This window comes from Protopterus annectens, chromosome 2.part2, assembly GCF_019279795.1.
Source record: "Protopterus annectens isolate FY-2018-M chromosome 2.part2, PAN1.0, whole genome shotgun sequence".
Classification (NCBI taxonomy): Eukaryota; Metazoa; Chordata; order Ceratodontiformes; family Protopteridae; genus Protopterus; species Protopterus annectens.
The window spans coordinates 1074699284-1074715814 of NC_056730.1; positions in this window are offsets into that span (position 1 = coordinate 1074699284).

The following is a 16531-nucleotide window of genomic DNA, read 5'->3' on the forward strand; positions in this document are numbered from 1 at the left end:
ATAGTTAAGTACCCTTACCTACACATGTTGCTGTCGAGTAAATTCTTCCCTCTCTTCAGGTTTGCCTTGTACCTCCTCTTCAGCATACTCTTCTGTTGAAAGATTTCATATAAAACACTATCTTAATGAATCCTTGTTTTCTGCCAAAGGAAAGAATGCATCGTGGGCTTACCTAAGACTTAGTATGTACCCACAGATGAAAGGGTGATGGAATGTCTTATTGCTTTATAAATGTTTTACAGTGAAAAATGTACAAAGCTTAACTTTTATCAAAATGTATGCCATCAGATAAAATAATTCCTGTATTAAAAGCTGCACATTATAAAACGAATGTTTGGCAAGAAGGGTTTAGTATCTTGGGCATTCGATGGTCAGGTATAGCTGGTGCTTCTACACAGTGCTTAAACTGCAGCAGGCACTCTCTCTTGGAGTCTGGGTATTTATTTAAGCGATTAAATTGTTTAAAGTGCTTGGACATGCATTGCAAGTTATTGCACTCATGCAGAGGTTGACAATTGGAAGGGTGGCAGAGATAATGAAATTTATATTACATGAAGTACATCATTTCAGCATGTAACATCTCTGTCCCAGAAGTACTGATTAGTTCCATGTAATGAAATAGCAGTTTTCTGGAATATGTTTAATAAATTATTTTAGACCCTTATCAGTGGCTCTTTGTCATTCCTTCCAAACTGGCCTTCTCATTCCTTTATGGCTGGCAAATGCCAGTGATAGCAATTGTATTTAAAACTTGACAAAGAATGGTTTATTTAACAGAAAGGGTAAATAAATTTGGATGGGGAAAGCTATTCTAATCACTGGAGGGGAAAGCAACTGTGCCGTAACATGCATTATGCCTCCCATCTTGCTTTTGTGCATACAAATGCATACTCCTCCTATTACTACATGTATGTGCATGAAACCCCCCTCCATTTCCATTAGAGTTCTGGTGACAGCAAAAATGTATACTCTTTCTCAGGGATGGAGACAGCATCGACCATTTGATCTATCACCTCCCAACAACCTACTTTGGTGACAGACCCTAATACACAGTTCAATATCTCTATCACAGTAAGGGTTCAATCCTACAACATGGAGCTGGACTAGTTACAGCCTTCTTCCCTAAAAACAGACACACACACACACACACACACACACACACACACACACACAATTTTTATATTTCATGGAGTTGTCAGTACACCAGCTAAGGCAATAATACAATCATTTTTGAAACTCCTGCAGATTAAAATTAAAATTAAATCAGACTGTAGACTATGACAAACTGGATTGTAAAGGTTAAACACTCTTCTGTCTGCTTTTTAAAATGTCTGTGTATACCCTCAAGTATCTAATACTTCTGCTTATAAAGAGACCGCTTTATGAGACACACTTATACCTACTACTCATCAGTGTTGTGAAAAGATGTACAATCATTTTGCTTCTTTGTGATGTCTTAAATTTGAATAATGACCATGCAAGTCTAATTGATCTGAAACAAATGTTATTCATAAGAATGTCAAATGACAGATTCTGTTCAGTAGTTAACCCCATATCCTCATAAGCTAATGTATGGTTAAATCTAAGAGATAACATAGCACTGTCCGCTTTTAATTTAGTGGTATCCCACAAAATCAGCTCAGCCTTACTAAACTGAGGCTTAGGTTATTAGCAAACACCAAGAATGTAATGCCATTCAGTGTTTTCTTGCCGAAGTATGACATTTACTGTCGATGTAAGGACTTTCATCCAATTATTGTTGTTGGTCTAGTGAGTGTATAAATGAAATGGCCTATAGAAACGTCCAGAGTATAAAGACTGAGCAAGAAGGACCTTATCAGAGTTTTTATATACTCATAAAATAATATGACACCATTCTTGCCCTAACATGTTTTATTTTCCAACCATCCTATATTCCATTGGATAAATGGTTTTGATGTTTATATGGACGACACTGATGTAAATCCCTTTGAATTCAAGACACACAACAGTGACTTAAAGCCTTGTCAATTACAGAAGTGTCACTTTAAAAGTAAGAAAGATAATAAATATTTTGATCGTTTATGTCGTAAGTAGATTGATTTGTGTGCTAAAAAGTTTGCCTTTTTAAATCATGTAGTAAACCAGCTTGTAACTATGGTTTCCAACAGTTTACTCACGTCTAAAAGAAAAAGTGGGCATAGAAACACTAGGCTAATCTGCTAGATTTCAGCATTCACTTAAACTGTGGGTAGAGGTCTTTAAATGTGAATCATTCATTCATTCATTCATGCAATCATTCATTTCTTCAGTTTTGAATACCAGTTTTATTATTTTTCAGAATCGTAAGGAGCACAAGTCTTTCTTAGCATCCAATAGATGCAAAAGCAGGCAATTATTTTTATCTGCAAATGAAATTCTATAAAATGTCTGCTACTGATTCAATTTCTGATGCATTAAACATTATTTTTGTTCTGTTTCTCTTACTATCATTAGCGGAGAAGTTTCTGCTTTGTTTGATGCCTATTTCTTTAACAGTTGCTTGTTATGTAAATCAGTCCCCTAGTCTGGTTAACAAGATATATATTTTTTTGTGAAGCCTATGTTTTTATACATACACACACATATATACATGCAAATGCATACATATATATATATATATATGTGTGTGTGTGTGTGTGTGTGTGTGTTGTGTATATATATATATATATATATATATATATATATATATATATTTATTTATTTATTTATTAATATTTGTTAACCAGGAAAGTCCAACTTGGAACAAAGCCAATTTTCAGCAGAGGCTCTGGGAGAAACGCTCCAGACACATGTCTTTATAATGTGGGAGGAAACTGGAGCACCCGGAGGAAACCCACATGAATGCAGGGAGGACATGCAGACTCCACACAAAAAGCACCCCAGCCGAGAATTAAACCAAAGAACTTCTTGCTGTGAGGCGACAATGCTACCGCTGCAGCACTGTGCCATCCGATATATAAAATATATATAAAACTCTGAGCCAACCCCTAAAATAACTCTCTAAACCTGAAATCCTCCTCCCCTCCCTAACCCTAACTCTGAGTCAACTGCTGATCACTCCCCAAGCCTAAAATCCTCCTCATCACCCTAACTCTATCTCTAAGCCAACTCCCAGTCACTTCTTAAACCTAAAATGCCCTTCTCCTCCCTAAATTTAAAGCCTCTCCTCTGTTTCCCTTCCCCATTTACCATTTCTATGAGAAGAGTTTCATTGCCTGCAGTCATTGCAGCAGCTGCATCTATGAACTCACACTTGAGTTCAAGCAGATGTTCCACATACAGGGAAACAGCCGCTCCAGCCCCTGACCGTGAATTTCTGGATTTCAAGCAGATAGAGCTCGAGTGTTTGTAAGGGCCTACCCCACAACACACACAGACACACAGACACACACACACACACACACACACACACACACACACACACATATAGAAAGGGAAAGAGAGTGAAAGAGAGAGATAGAAAGAGATCTTTTACCTAGGGCATGCATTTTTATTTATCTTTTTTATTCATTTGGATAATTTTAATGCATCAGGTTTGGGTTTGAAAATATTCCGGCTACTTTACTTAAACATTAAATACCAAAAAGTGACAAAAATGCAGTTAATAGATGCAAACAGACATTATAAGGAGTTCTATTATCATTTATTATTTAGTTGTTTGAATACTCCTTAGGTATTTTTTTCTTGTTGTGGATATACTGGAGTTTTTAAAACTAGACACGATTGTTGAACTTTTATTATACTAAGTGACTGATTACTTTAGTTCTACTAAGAACATCAATACAAGAACTACTAGTAAAGGAATAAGCTATGTCTCTTGTGACTATCATGGCATTTCAAAAGTATTTGTCAAACATAAAAATCTGTTCACAGCTGAGGTGGCATTTCTTCTGGTCAAGATGCTCATACAGTCAGAAACAGTCCTGTCATTACTGACATCCTTAGAAAAGAAGGTTTTAAGGTCAAACCACTTCAAACAGTCAGTACCTTTGTAGAAGACAGTGCAAGTGCAAACATGCAAGGAGACTTTGTTTCAGCCAAGTCCCCAAGTGGTATTATTGAGAACAATATCCCATTCATTGAATTGGCAGCTTTTTAACCAATTTTAAACATAAGAAGAGATAAACATGTGAATTGCAAGTTGTTGTTGAATCATTGAAAAACAAAATAAGTTATATGAACGTTTCTGTTAAATTCCAGTACCACAGACATGTATTACCTCAAAGAAAATCTAAGAAATGCAACTGAGATAAAGAATAATATTTAATGGAAGGCCTTTCAAACTGAAACAACATACAAAATATTTAGTTAATGCCCAACAAACTGTTTCATATGAGCAATGAAGCAACTAGTTTAGGTACTGACTTTTAGCCATTTATTGTGTGACTGCTGTGGTTTCATGGAAATCATTTCAAATGGCAGAGAAACAATGTGCCTGTCATCAGCAAGTTCTGTCAGCAAGAATAAACTCATTACAAACATAACACCTTCAGCTAGATCAGATACCCAGAACAATAATTCACAGTGAATCACAGAGACAGACTGAGCAATAAGGGAAAAGGAGGCGCAAGCAAAGATGCAGATGGTGTTAAAGACTCCTGGAGACATAGATAAAGCATTTACCTTGGGTTCCTGTGATTTGACTGATAGGCTGTTGTCGCCAAACAGTTCTAATTTATTCCCAAATAAGACAGCTACTTCAGCCAACTGAAGTGAAATTGTACACAAAGAAGCCCAGTTTAAAATATTGTGCAACAATGAACACATTTTGATTAGTTACCCATCCCCAAATTTATAAAATTCTAGCATGCACTTTCCTGCATTAGCACAAATGCTTGCAGCTTCTGAAGTCATTTGCAAGCATAACACTAGGCTGCTACTGATCACGCCTCCCATGAAGACATATTTTAATATGAGTTAAGTGAATTCAAGCTTCTAAAAGATTTACAAAATTATAATTCTCTAAAATTTATTAAGGTGGACAAAGCATGTGAGAATTTGTGGCTCATTAAAGTAGGTATAAGCATGCCACTTATTTCAAGACTGGCAAAATGGGTCATTTGCACTAGTGGTGTCAGAAAATGAGGAAGCTTTTCATTAATTCATAACATTAATCAGTGAGGCTACTAATGCTTAGTTTCCACAAGGTTCAGACAATATTGCTAAGGAAAATATAGCATTCATGGGTGCTGTAATGCATAAGAATGTTAAGAAAGGTTCATGGGGCATCATTGTTCACAGAAACCCTCCCTTTTTTAACAGTGATCTGCATTAATCTAGAGGGTCATTTATGTGAAAATCAGTGTTATTAAAGGGTGAGATGTTTACCTCCCCAAAATCATTTCTTGTAATGTGTTATTCTCTGAATATATCTATACATTCTGAAACCTTTTTTACTGAGAGGAAATACAAGCATTAGTTGCTAAAGTATTAAGTGAATTTAAAGCAAAAAAATTGTAAATGTCTGTTATCAGTGTTAGTAATATTTATGTTACTGTATTAACTAGGTTACATACCACTAGCATTTAACAGATGATTCAAAACAAAGGGAAAATGTTAAAAGGAAACACAGCTGTTGCCTTTTTCTACATTAACAGAAGTTTGGGAGGAAATGATTACCTAACTATGACACTTCTGTAGTTGCTTTGTTGCTTGATATTCTAAATGTGAAGCATTTCACATGGACAAAGCAATATGTGAGTTTTTATAAAATACTTATGAACATGACTCCACCATTAGTATTAAATCATCGACTAATACTTTGATTAAACATTATAGTACCTGTTGAATTTTTTTTTTTGCTATACAGAATATTAGGTTGGATATTTTATCTGAATAAACAAAAGTATTTTTCTTTTTAAAGCAGATCTATCAAGTTTGGCATGATCAACTTAACATGTGGTGCAGTCATGTTTTATTGTATTACATTTGTTGTTTGATCACTGATTCTTATTTTTTAAGAAAGTCATGGTTGGTAGAAATATGTCATGTGGCTTAAATGACCTTCTGTTTACATATCACTACTTTTAATCATTCTGAAGATGTCTAAGACAACTTTATAATGAAAGTGTTCATTGTCTTTAGAGTATGTGATTTACTTCACCTGCAATTTTTTCCTGCTGTTAACTCATTAAATCCAAGTGATGCCTCCAGGTGTATATGTAGTTAACTCCTACTGACTCCTCTAGGTGTCAAATATTGCCTGTTCACTTTTGCATCAATACTTCTAAAACCATGCTATGTGCAAGGTTTTAAAAGATTTCATCTTAACGCTTACACAATGGCAACTTCAGCTGCATTAATATTTGGCATCTGTCTAGTACAGGTACATCGATATTAACTGTTATTTTTATGATATTAATTTATATGGATGTAATGTTCACATTTTTCTAAATATCTCAACAACCGAGTAACACAAACAGAACTCCTTAGCCTCATGTGAAAGCTTTCAGCTAGGTGAATAAAATGCTGCTGACAGTATGTGTGCAACTTTAGTGGTTGATGAGATATTGTAAGTTGTTTACAAACTATTACAAATGTAATACTTACTGTCTTTACTGTTACTTATAAAACTCAATTTAAGACCTAGAACCTAAAGAATACTACCACCATAAAAATAGTTTGCACTGAAGAGTTTGCCATTTATACTTCTATCATAACCCCTACAGTTCCAGAGATATGAACATTTGTTTGAAATGTGAGGAGATAATTTGATTCTGTCAAAAGGTTTAAGCTCTGCCCATTGGAAGTTACAGTGGAAACTTCCTGAACTCCATTGGAATGAATGAGTTAATTCATATTGTATGTCTTCTTCACTTAATTTCCCTTTGCATAACACATCCTTCCCCTTTAATCAGATCTGTCCTTCTAATGTCTAAATATAGTCATATTTTGTGCAAATAGCATTTTTTTTAAATTGCTCTATCCAAGCCCAATGGACCTGGTAGGATCTATGTACAACAATGGTCACATTACAACAGCTGGTCAGCACTAACTAATCCCTTTCAGACGTCCATAGTGCTTCCACTATGAGTGGATGTAGTTCAGCCTGCTGAGGATTGGAATCCCTGAGCTGCATTCCATGAAAAAAAAGGCCAAAAGAATATTTTAAAATAGTTTTCATAGAGGAGCAATCTCACTTGCACCCCTGATTCAGGGGGGCAAATCTCAATACCCCCAAACTTATAACTGTACAGTCACACCCCCTCAAATAAGGGGGAAGTTTCCATCAAAAAGGCATCATGAAATACAGTACTGTACTCTCACACCATCAACATCGGCAGATCACTCCTCCTAACACATTGCCCCTGGGGGAAACTGACCTTTCATTCCACATTGGCTACGGTTCCAAACTGAGGTAACTGTTTATGCATATTGGTCAGACTGGTGGCGATGAATCATACAACATGCATGCAACCTGGAAAGTCTAGGATCACAGGACACATTAATTTGGAGCAGTAACTACACTAATTCCATGTATGAGGAAACATTCTAGCAGTAACTACACTGAGATCTGTGAAACAGGGTTATATGCTGACACAATTCTTAATGATCATATAGGCTTGCAGGTACACAGAAGCAGGCAATGCTCTTTTACCGTAACTGCATGCTAAATAGCAGTGACATACTGTGGAACAATAAACATTTTACATGTGGTACCTGTGGAACAATAAACATTTTGCATGTGGTACCTGTGGAACAATAAACATTTTACATGTGGTACTTGAAGACAGTGAACAGTATGCATGCATATTATGTGGTGTCTTGTAGTGCATGGCCATGAGAAGTAACAGGAGATTTTATAATGTAACAGCTTTGGACTTGCATCCAAGTGTGCTCATGTATGTAAATATTCTGTACTGTAACATGCTAGCAAAGCCACTGCACACTCATTTATATCCTCCATTAATATCAAAACTAATGAGACACACTCCAATATATAACTTAAGAAATTTGAACCACTCAGGCCCTAAAATAGAAATCCCCAAATCCAAGCTGCGTATCTCTGACTACATCTTCAGTTCTTGAGCCCAAACTAGGAGTTCTTCCCACGTGAAATTAAAGGCATACTCTTATTCCAAGTTCTATTCTCTACTAAAATCTCATTTAATTAAACAAGTGGAATATACCTGCTACTTCAGGTAACGTCATTTAAGTCTACTTTAACTCTTCTCCACTCTAACTCATCTAAGATCCTTTGTTCTTTATCATATCTCTAATTTACTCTGCTCTAATTTCTCAAATATTTTGTAACTTTTGCACACACACACTCTGGATATTAATATGTTGGATTGACCTTGTATCCTAAGCACTTTGTTACCATTGCACTGTTTTACTGGCACTTATGTGTTATTGTACTCATTGTCTGTTTTGTATGTCTGTTCAGTTTATGATCCTAGGATGAGACTGATAATTGTTCTATTCCAGTAAACAATTTCAAATTAAACAAATAGATTAATCAATAAATAAATATTCTCATACAACAGTGGCATTCAGTTGATGATTCAGAATTTTACTGCTGTCTTTGTAATGTCAGCATGCAGGTACAAGTTGATTATACCTGGCTATACGATCCTGATGTGGCAACCAGAAAGTTCTATATACTAGGATGCAGCAATATATCTGCAACACACCTGCAGCACTTCTTCATAGTGAGGTGACATATACTGTCATAGCCGTGAATGCGAAATTATCATGAAAAATATATATGTTCTGAGACTGACAAGTGGCCAAAATAATGCTTTACATATTCCTGAAAGCATTCATTTTGTTTTATCAGTAACTCACATAATCCATTTCATGCTTTGGAAGAGCCACATCCTATTTTGGCATGCAGTGGGTGCAAATCAGAGAAACTAATCTTATATAGAACTCCAAACCATCAGAGAAAGGGCACACACATACACAAAGACACACCCACACACACCCACACACACACACACACACACACACACACACACACACACACACACACACACATATCTATACACATAAAGACATACATACATTCACTTACACACAGCTCACATGGCACAGACATCTACTGACAATAGTAGGGAGGATCAATAGCTCCTCTATATCATTTTGCTTATCACAATGCAATGTAATCAGAGTGAGAGAATAGGTGTGCAGCAAAAATAAATATTTTTATCAAGGTGTGGAAATTGCTAAAGTACTGCAAAAAAACAGTGATGTATCTTTACATACCAATAACAATTTAACAATTAAGCTAAAAAAATAACACATTTTTTGCTGGGTAATTTTGAAAAACATTTCTTAGTGCATAACTTAATGAAATGAAATAAAAAAAAATAATTGAAAGAAAGATAGCATATGGAAAATGCTATCCCTGAGCTACTGTCTCTTCTGTTATGTGTATGACTTCCTCCCTAAAATGTTCACCTTTCTTATCTCCATACTATGCAATGCCATCCTGCATCCAAGCACTAAACACCTACCAGAGCTAAGTCTGCACCTTACCAACCTTTCCTTCACTTACTCATACCCTGTCCACCCTATCCACTCTCCTGACTTTTATGTATACCTGTCCTCAGACTTCTCACTAGCTTATTGACCAGTAATGATAGCTTTTACTTCCCACTGTAAGTACGTCTTAAAACTATACTAAGGATTATGATTTGTGTATTGCAGTTTTAAGTCTAAGCACAATTTCATTAAAATAGGTGCTACTGAACATAACAAAACATGTATTTCTTACTGAATACCTACTTTTTATGCTTATTGTCTCTTTTTAGTACTTCACAAAACCTTACATGCAAAATATACCTATTTATGTATACTGTTAATACACCATGTCTGTAGAAAAGCTACATCATTTCCTACTTACCACATTCACACATATTAATGTTATCATTGTAATATAAACTATCTGGACACTATAATTACAATATTAATAGCAAACTATATTTAGCAGCAACAATTTACCAATAACCATACTAAAACAACATGTAGCAATACATTTTAAAAATACAAAACCCAACCTGCTCGCATGGTGCAGAGGGATGAATCGCTGATTATGATCTCTGTTTAAATGGTAATGCAGGCAATCAAGGGTATTGGCTTAGGACGAGGGCAGTGTAATGGTTGGGAAGTTTTACTTACCTCATATTGTCAGATTGAAAAAAAAAAGTGTGGCGAACACGTTTTCTAACAGCTCTAAAAGTGTACTACGTCATGCACTGCAGTACAAATGGTGGTCAAAAGCAAAGCGTTTCTTGAAGCAATCAGCAACATTAAAAGCTGTTCGACAATTACTCCTAAAGGTCTACCTTGCTAATCGTTGGCTCTGCACCTGCCATACCCAAGACTAACGCCTCGCAACTCCTTAGCACTGCCACTGCTATCCTCCCTACCCCTGTTCTCAAAGCTGAGTTGCTCATATTTTTTCCTCCCTCAGCTTCACTTTAGCCTCAGTACATTTGTAATCATTTCTGTAAATGTACTGCAACTGTTGTTGTCTCTGTTAATACTCCACTATGCATCGTATTCTGCATAAATTCTACACTGTATACAGTGTGCACACTGTTTGACTTTATACTTGTATGCAAATAATCAATATTGTGAAACTGGTATTATGTTTTGTACTTCATAATAGTGATAATAATGATTGCATTAGCATTGTTAGTGTCTTTTCTGGAGCTTTTCCCACAGAACTCTCTGTTTGACTTTATATTTGTATGCAAATAATCAAAACTGTGAAACCAGTATTTTGTTTTGTACTTAAATAGTGATTATATTAGCTTTGTTATTGGCTTTTCTGGAGATTTTCTCCCCAGGCCTCTGCTGAAAACGGGCTCATAGTCCAGTCGGATATTACCCGGTTAACAAATGTAATAAATAAAAAAATAAATAAATAAAAATAAATAAATACTGCACTAACACTGCAATCTATTTTCCTATTTGCTTATTGAGTGATTGCTAATGTTTCACATAAAGCATTATTCCAGCTTTCTTAGTATTATACAAATAATGCTTGAAATCAAAGTATCTTGGGTGGGAGATCTTCACCTGCATATCCAATATGATACAGTTTAATTTAGCTGTTTTCCAGGATGTATCTACACTACTCAGACCCTCACTATCACCTCTTCTGTTGCTAAAATATAATAGCTTGAGGATGTAACTCACTCCATATAAGAGCAACATAGCAGTCCCCATATGTAATATTTAGTGCATGGTCCAGCCTTGCAGTATCCCAGAGAAAGAGCAAGGCAGGTTTTGCAGTGCATCTGTGATTTTTCTTTCACTGAGGTGTAGTGATCGCTGAGTGACAATACAGAGCAATATGAATGGTTGCCAGTAATAACCAGTTCATTATTTATTTGAAAATTAGAATACACATATTCATATTGAGAGAGAAACTCAAGTGCTGAATTTCTTGGAATACATTTTGAAACACATAACAGACTGAAATTATCACATGAAGTGCTACCGTGGCAGGGCTAGCCACCCTGCTGTGTAAACCTTGGCTCTAGATGACTGTCACTGTTGAAGTGACACACCAGCCCATGTGTAAAAATCAGAAGAGGGGTTGAGGTTGGACGGATGGATTACAAACCGAAGTTATGATCATCCAAGACCCAATCCAAATTCTTTGTAATACATGGGAACATTTAGTTTCTTCAAATAATTACTAGTTAAAAAAGTGTGGCAGAACAAGCTTTCTAACAGAATTCAAAGTTGTAGTATACCTTGCACTGTAACACAAGTGGTGTCCAGAAGCAAATTGTACATTGAGGCAATGTATAACTTTAAAGCTGTTAGATACTTTGCTGTGCCACATTTTTGTTTTTAGTTGTTGCTTGTGTGGTAGCAAGAACTGCTCTCTACCTTATAAAGCTGTCAGTAGGTGCTAATGAAGTTTTCTGGTGGGTGTTTTTATGTGTCAGTGTGAGGTTCTCAAATACCATTGGATTATTCCTGAGCACCTTGCTATATAGGGAGGTGGTGAGATGCTAATTAAAAATGCTTAGATTGTATCTTTCAGATCTTACGTTTTCATCTGAGGTGTTCAACAATCTATACGCTGATGACCTGAAATTGGGTAAACTGATTACAAGTGTTACAGATAAGGCATGTCTGCAAAATAATTTGACTAAATTGGCCATTTGGGCACAGGAGGAATATATGTTGATAAATACATCAAAAACTAAGCATATGAGATTTGGGAGACGTAAACTGAAAGGTGAATATTTAATACAGCACACAATGACTGAAACTGTAGACTCATTTAAGGACCTGGGTATATGGGTAGATTCAGCTATGAGGTTTTCTAATCATATCAACCAATTGGCTAATGATAGTTATAGAACTATAGGTTGTATAAAAAGATTTATAAAGTCTAGGAAATCAAACATAATGAAGTCATTGTTTATTAGTTACATTAGACCCAAACTTGAGTATGGAATAACAATATGGAAACCCTACAGGAAAACAAGCATGAGTAAACTGGAAAGAGTACAGCAGAAATATACCAAGGGCATCCATGGATGTGAAAATCTAAGTTATTAGGAAAGACTAAAATATCTGAACTTATACAGTATCTCTTACAGATATCTAAGAGGATATCTTATTCAGGTATATAGGGCATTTAGAGACAACTACCTCTGGGAATGTTTGGGGTTATCAAAAAGTACTAGAGAATCATCAGATAACCTGTGTAGAAGATTCTACAGGAATGAGAAGTGTACTAATTGGTTCTCTGACAGAGTAGCTGATGCTTGGAACAGACTACCAAATTACATTAAAGCAAGTACTAGTTTAGATACTTTTGAGAACAGCCTGGACATTTATTATGGGAACAAGTGTTTTGGCATATTGGCAAGCTAGAAGGGCTTTAATGCCTGTGCTTGAAACATTTGTATGTATGTATGTATGCATGTATGTATGTATGTATGTATGTATGTATATATGTATTGTATGTATGTAATTAATGAACCTTAGTATACTAAGTTATCTTTTAATCAAATCTTTTAATCAAATTCAGAGAATAATAAGCATGTCTCATGTAATACAAGAAAGTAAGGTGATAGTGGGACAAACTCCCCTACAGGGGATATACGAAGGTTTTCCCTCCTGTAGAAAAATGCATTATTCTTTGTTTCATCTGTATGTAATGTAATAAGCTGGAGCACACATACTACAAGAATGTGTGCAATCAAGCTTTCATTTATGATATAGTGCTTCTGCCTATTGTGATACTAGCCCAGACATGTGAAGATATAGTAGGACCTTATTCAAAGGAATCCTCCCTCTTATATGCACACACATGTATGCCAACTCCTTCCTCATTAGTGCCTTTGCATATAATGTGTTAACTTCCTATGAGCCAGAGAGAAAATTCAATACCTTTCCTGCAACTCAGTCAAAAAAATCTCCAACAAAACAATTTGACACCTATCAGCCCCTGCGTCTAATCACCACTGTTAACAAATGACTAATGTGGACCTTCAGTTTCAGGCATGACTTGCCACCAACAGAAGTGCTGGATGAATGTGTGGATGATCTTGCCCATTTAATGGGCCTACTTTAATTACCCACTCATATTTTTTTGAACCCAATTAACCACAGACCTCTATGACACCACTGTAGTTATACTGTACTGTAATACCAGGAATATGTGAAGTAGGTGTGTTTTGTAATACATAGTTTTGCAGGAGGGCAGTGCCCCTATTGCAGCATCTGGTGTGGGGGCTATGGCATCACATTCCTAACTTTTAAATAAACATCCTCCAAGATCACAGAATCACAAAGAAAAGAGGAACACATTTATTCCTTTTTCTCCAAGTTAGAGTTGTCTCATATGTAATATGTCTAGAAATTGGTATGAAACGTAGCTCACACATTGGAGACATGGTCCTGTACTGCAAAAATTGTTTAAATTAAACTCACTTTGTATTTCTGATATTCAATTGGGGCCTCATGATGTGTTTGGTTGGTAAATGGCATAAGGCAGCTAGAGTTCAGCAGATAAAAGTAGACCCCATTTTAACTGCCTGCTCAGCTAAGCACACTGACATTCTATACACCAGATTGCTTACCTAACTATCTTGAAACTTGTCCTTCACACTTTTAAGTAGTCATTTTACAAATTTCAGTGCATGCGTCTTTGTTATATGAGTATCAAGGACATTTAAGGATTATTTTCTTTTATTGGACTAAAATAGCAATTAAACAGTGCACTTGATATCCCCCACCAAAAAATGGTACTAGCCAGTGGTGCACATCAGAGACTCATAATTCTAATTCATCAATATGTGCTTTGAAGTCACTGCATTTGAAAGGAAGTGGAGGTAAAGCAAACTCATGCCTTATGTTATCTTTGAAATTGCATTACAGTACCATGTGACTATGTAATATCACAGTTGGAGACACTAAAGTCTGTTATCATATTAATAATTTTGGGATATCATGGCACGGTGTAGGTTAATAATTATACATTTTTTTTAACAAGATCAGTTTAGTTTTGAATTTAAGTTCTTGAAGCAGAGTATATTACTTTAGGCATAAAAAAAACGATCTGACCCTGAGCAGAAATTAACATCAGTACTTAGGGGCATTGTTTATATAGACCTTACTGCCACAATGACCACAGCACCAATAAGTGTGACCGCATCAAACATTATAGTTTTCTGCAAGGTACTCCGGTTGGTTCCATTGTAATCTTACATAATAAATTCATAGTATTATCTTTCCTGCACTCTTGTTATATTGTTTTTTTTTTTTACTTTTTGAGATGACATGAAAACACATTCATTAGACCACTTGTACATTCATGAGTTTGGTATAACATATTAACTGTGAAAAGTCTGAGGATTTGAGTACAAATCCTCTGGGGTTTGAAAATTTAGTGTGAAGTCAGTAATATGTTCAGGCATTACAGCAGATGTGTGCCTTGGCCTAAGATGTCCTATTGTTTATGTGTTCTGACATTCTCAGTGGAACCCACTAGAGTGTGATACAATTTATTTTATAAGGTAGGTAAATTCAGTTTTCAGAGAACACACCACCTCAGGTCATAGACAAAACAAAAACTTTAAACATATTTTTAGCATGTGTTATAACAATGATGGTTCAGGACCATTGGTATTTTTAAGTACTGTCTCCACTTTGATCCCCAGCCCCTCAGAGTCTTGTGACTAAACATTTCATCACAATGTGAAAATGGAGCATTACAGACAGATGCAACTCTGTATATTAACAATAATTCTGCCATTCTTTCATCATATCCTATCTGAAGGCAAAGAAAAGCAAGTCTTAATTCAAATAAATAATTGCACGAAGACAACAAGAGGTGTGTATCCATTTATGAAAGCCACACATTGAATTGATCCAAGACTTGCTAAGTGTGATTCCAAGAATGAAATGTAATTATCAGACCTCTATGGTGTAAGCCTTTCATGTCTTGCACTTAAGAGCTGTTATTTCCCATTGCTTTTATTATCCATTTTCATCTGTCACCCTGAACTCTGAAATAAAAGGTGAGATACTCTGTTCTTGTTGTGTTTCTACACTTTGTTTTAGCAAATTACAGGATGAACACATTGAAAGTGTTAGTGTGAAACTATAACTTTCAATGCAGGATACTGTTACAAGAAGGAAGGACTGAAATTGTATTTATTTCTACTTACTTGTGATTGATTTCTTTCTTGCTGAGTCTTGTCCAAATGGATTTTGTACAGGCTAGTCAAATACCTGAATTGATTAGTATGCTGGCCAGCCTTAAATGTAAGAATAATTCTATGATTCATGTGATTATAAAGCTTAGTACACAGTGCCCTCAATGCACAAGTACCTCTTCAAAGAAATGTGCAGTAGCATATCTACTGAAGAAATACTGATTAAGGAAAATGAGACATGCATATATAATTATTTATGCTTTGTTCATTCATTTATTCATTGTCCACTACTCTCCTTCAGCCAGTTCAGGGTCGTGTGGGAAGATGGAGTGTATCCTGGTAATCACTATGTACAAGGCAGCAAAACAAAGAGTATTAGTCTGTCACATGGATGTTGACACAGACAGACCCATATATACACTTAAAACACACATGCACATACAAAACACAGTCAACTATGGTATATAAGAGGAAACAAGTGTATTCACTTGAAATCCATGGTGACACAATTACAATATGCATTTATGCTTTTTTTGGAAAACTACTGGCATCTAAAGTGTCTGTAGCATTATCTACAATGCCAAATACACAAGTCTCTAATTCACAAAGTTCCAAAAAAAATGATGTCCTTTACAGGTGATTTGAATTGTCTGACTTTCCATCCCTTATGTCTCATCTGTTAATTAAAACAAATGCAGTTTGGAGTGCTTAATGACGCCTCTGTTGCCAAGTTGCCAACCCATGTTGTTATTTGCCTGACCAGGTCAATCAGTAGTGATAACAGTAGTCATTAGGGTCAAGTGTAAGTTATACAAGGCCACTTAACATCTCATGTACACCATATGACAAGACAATGAATCACATTGCACTAA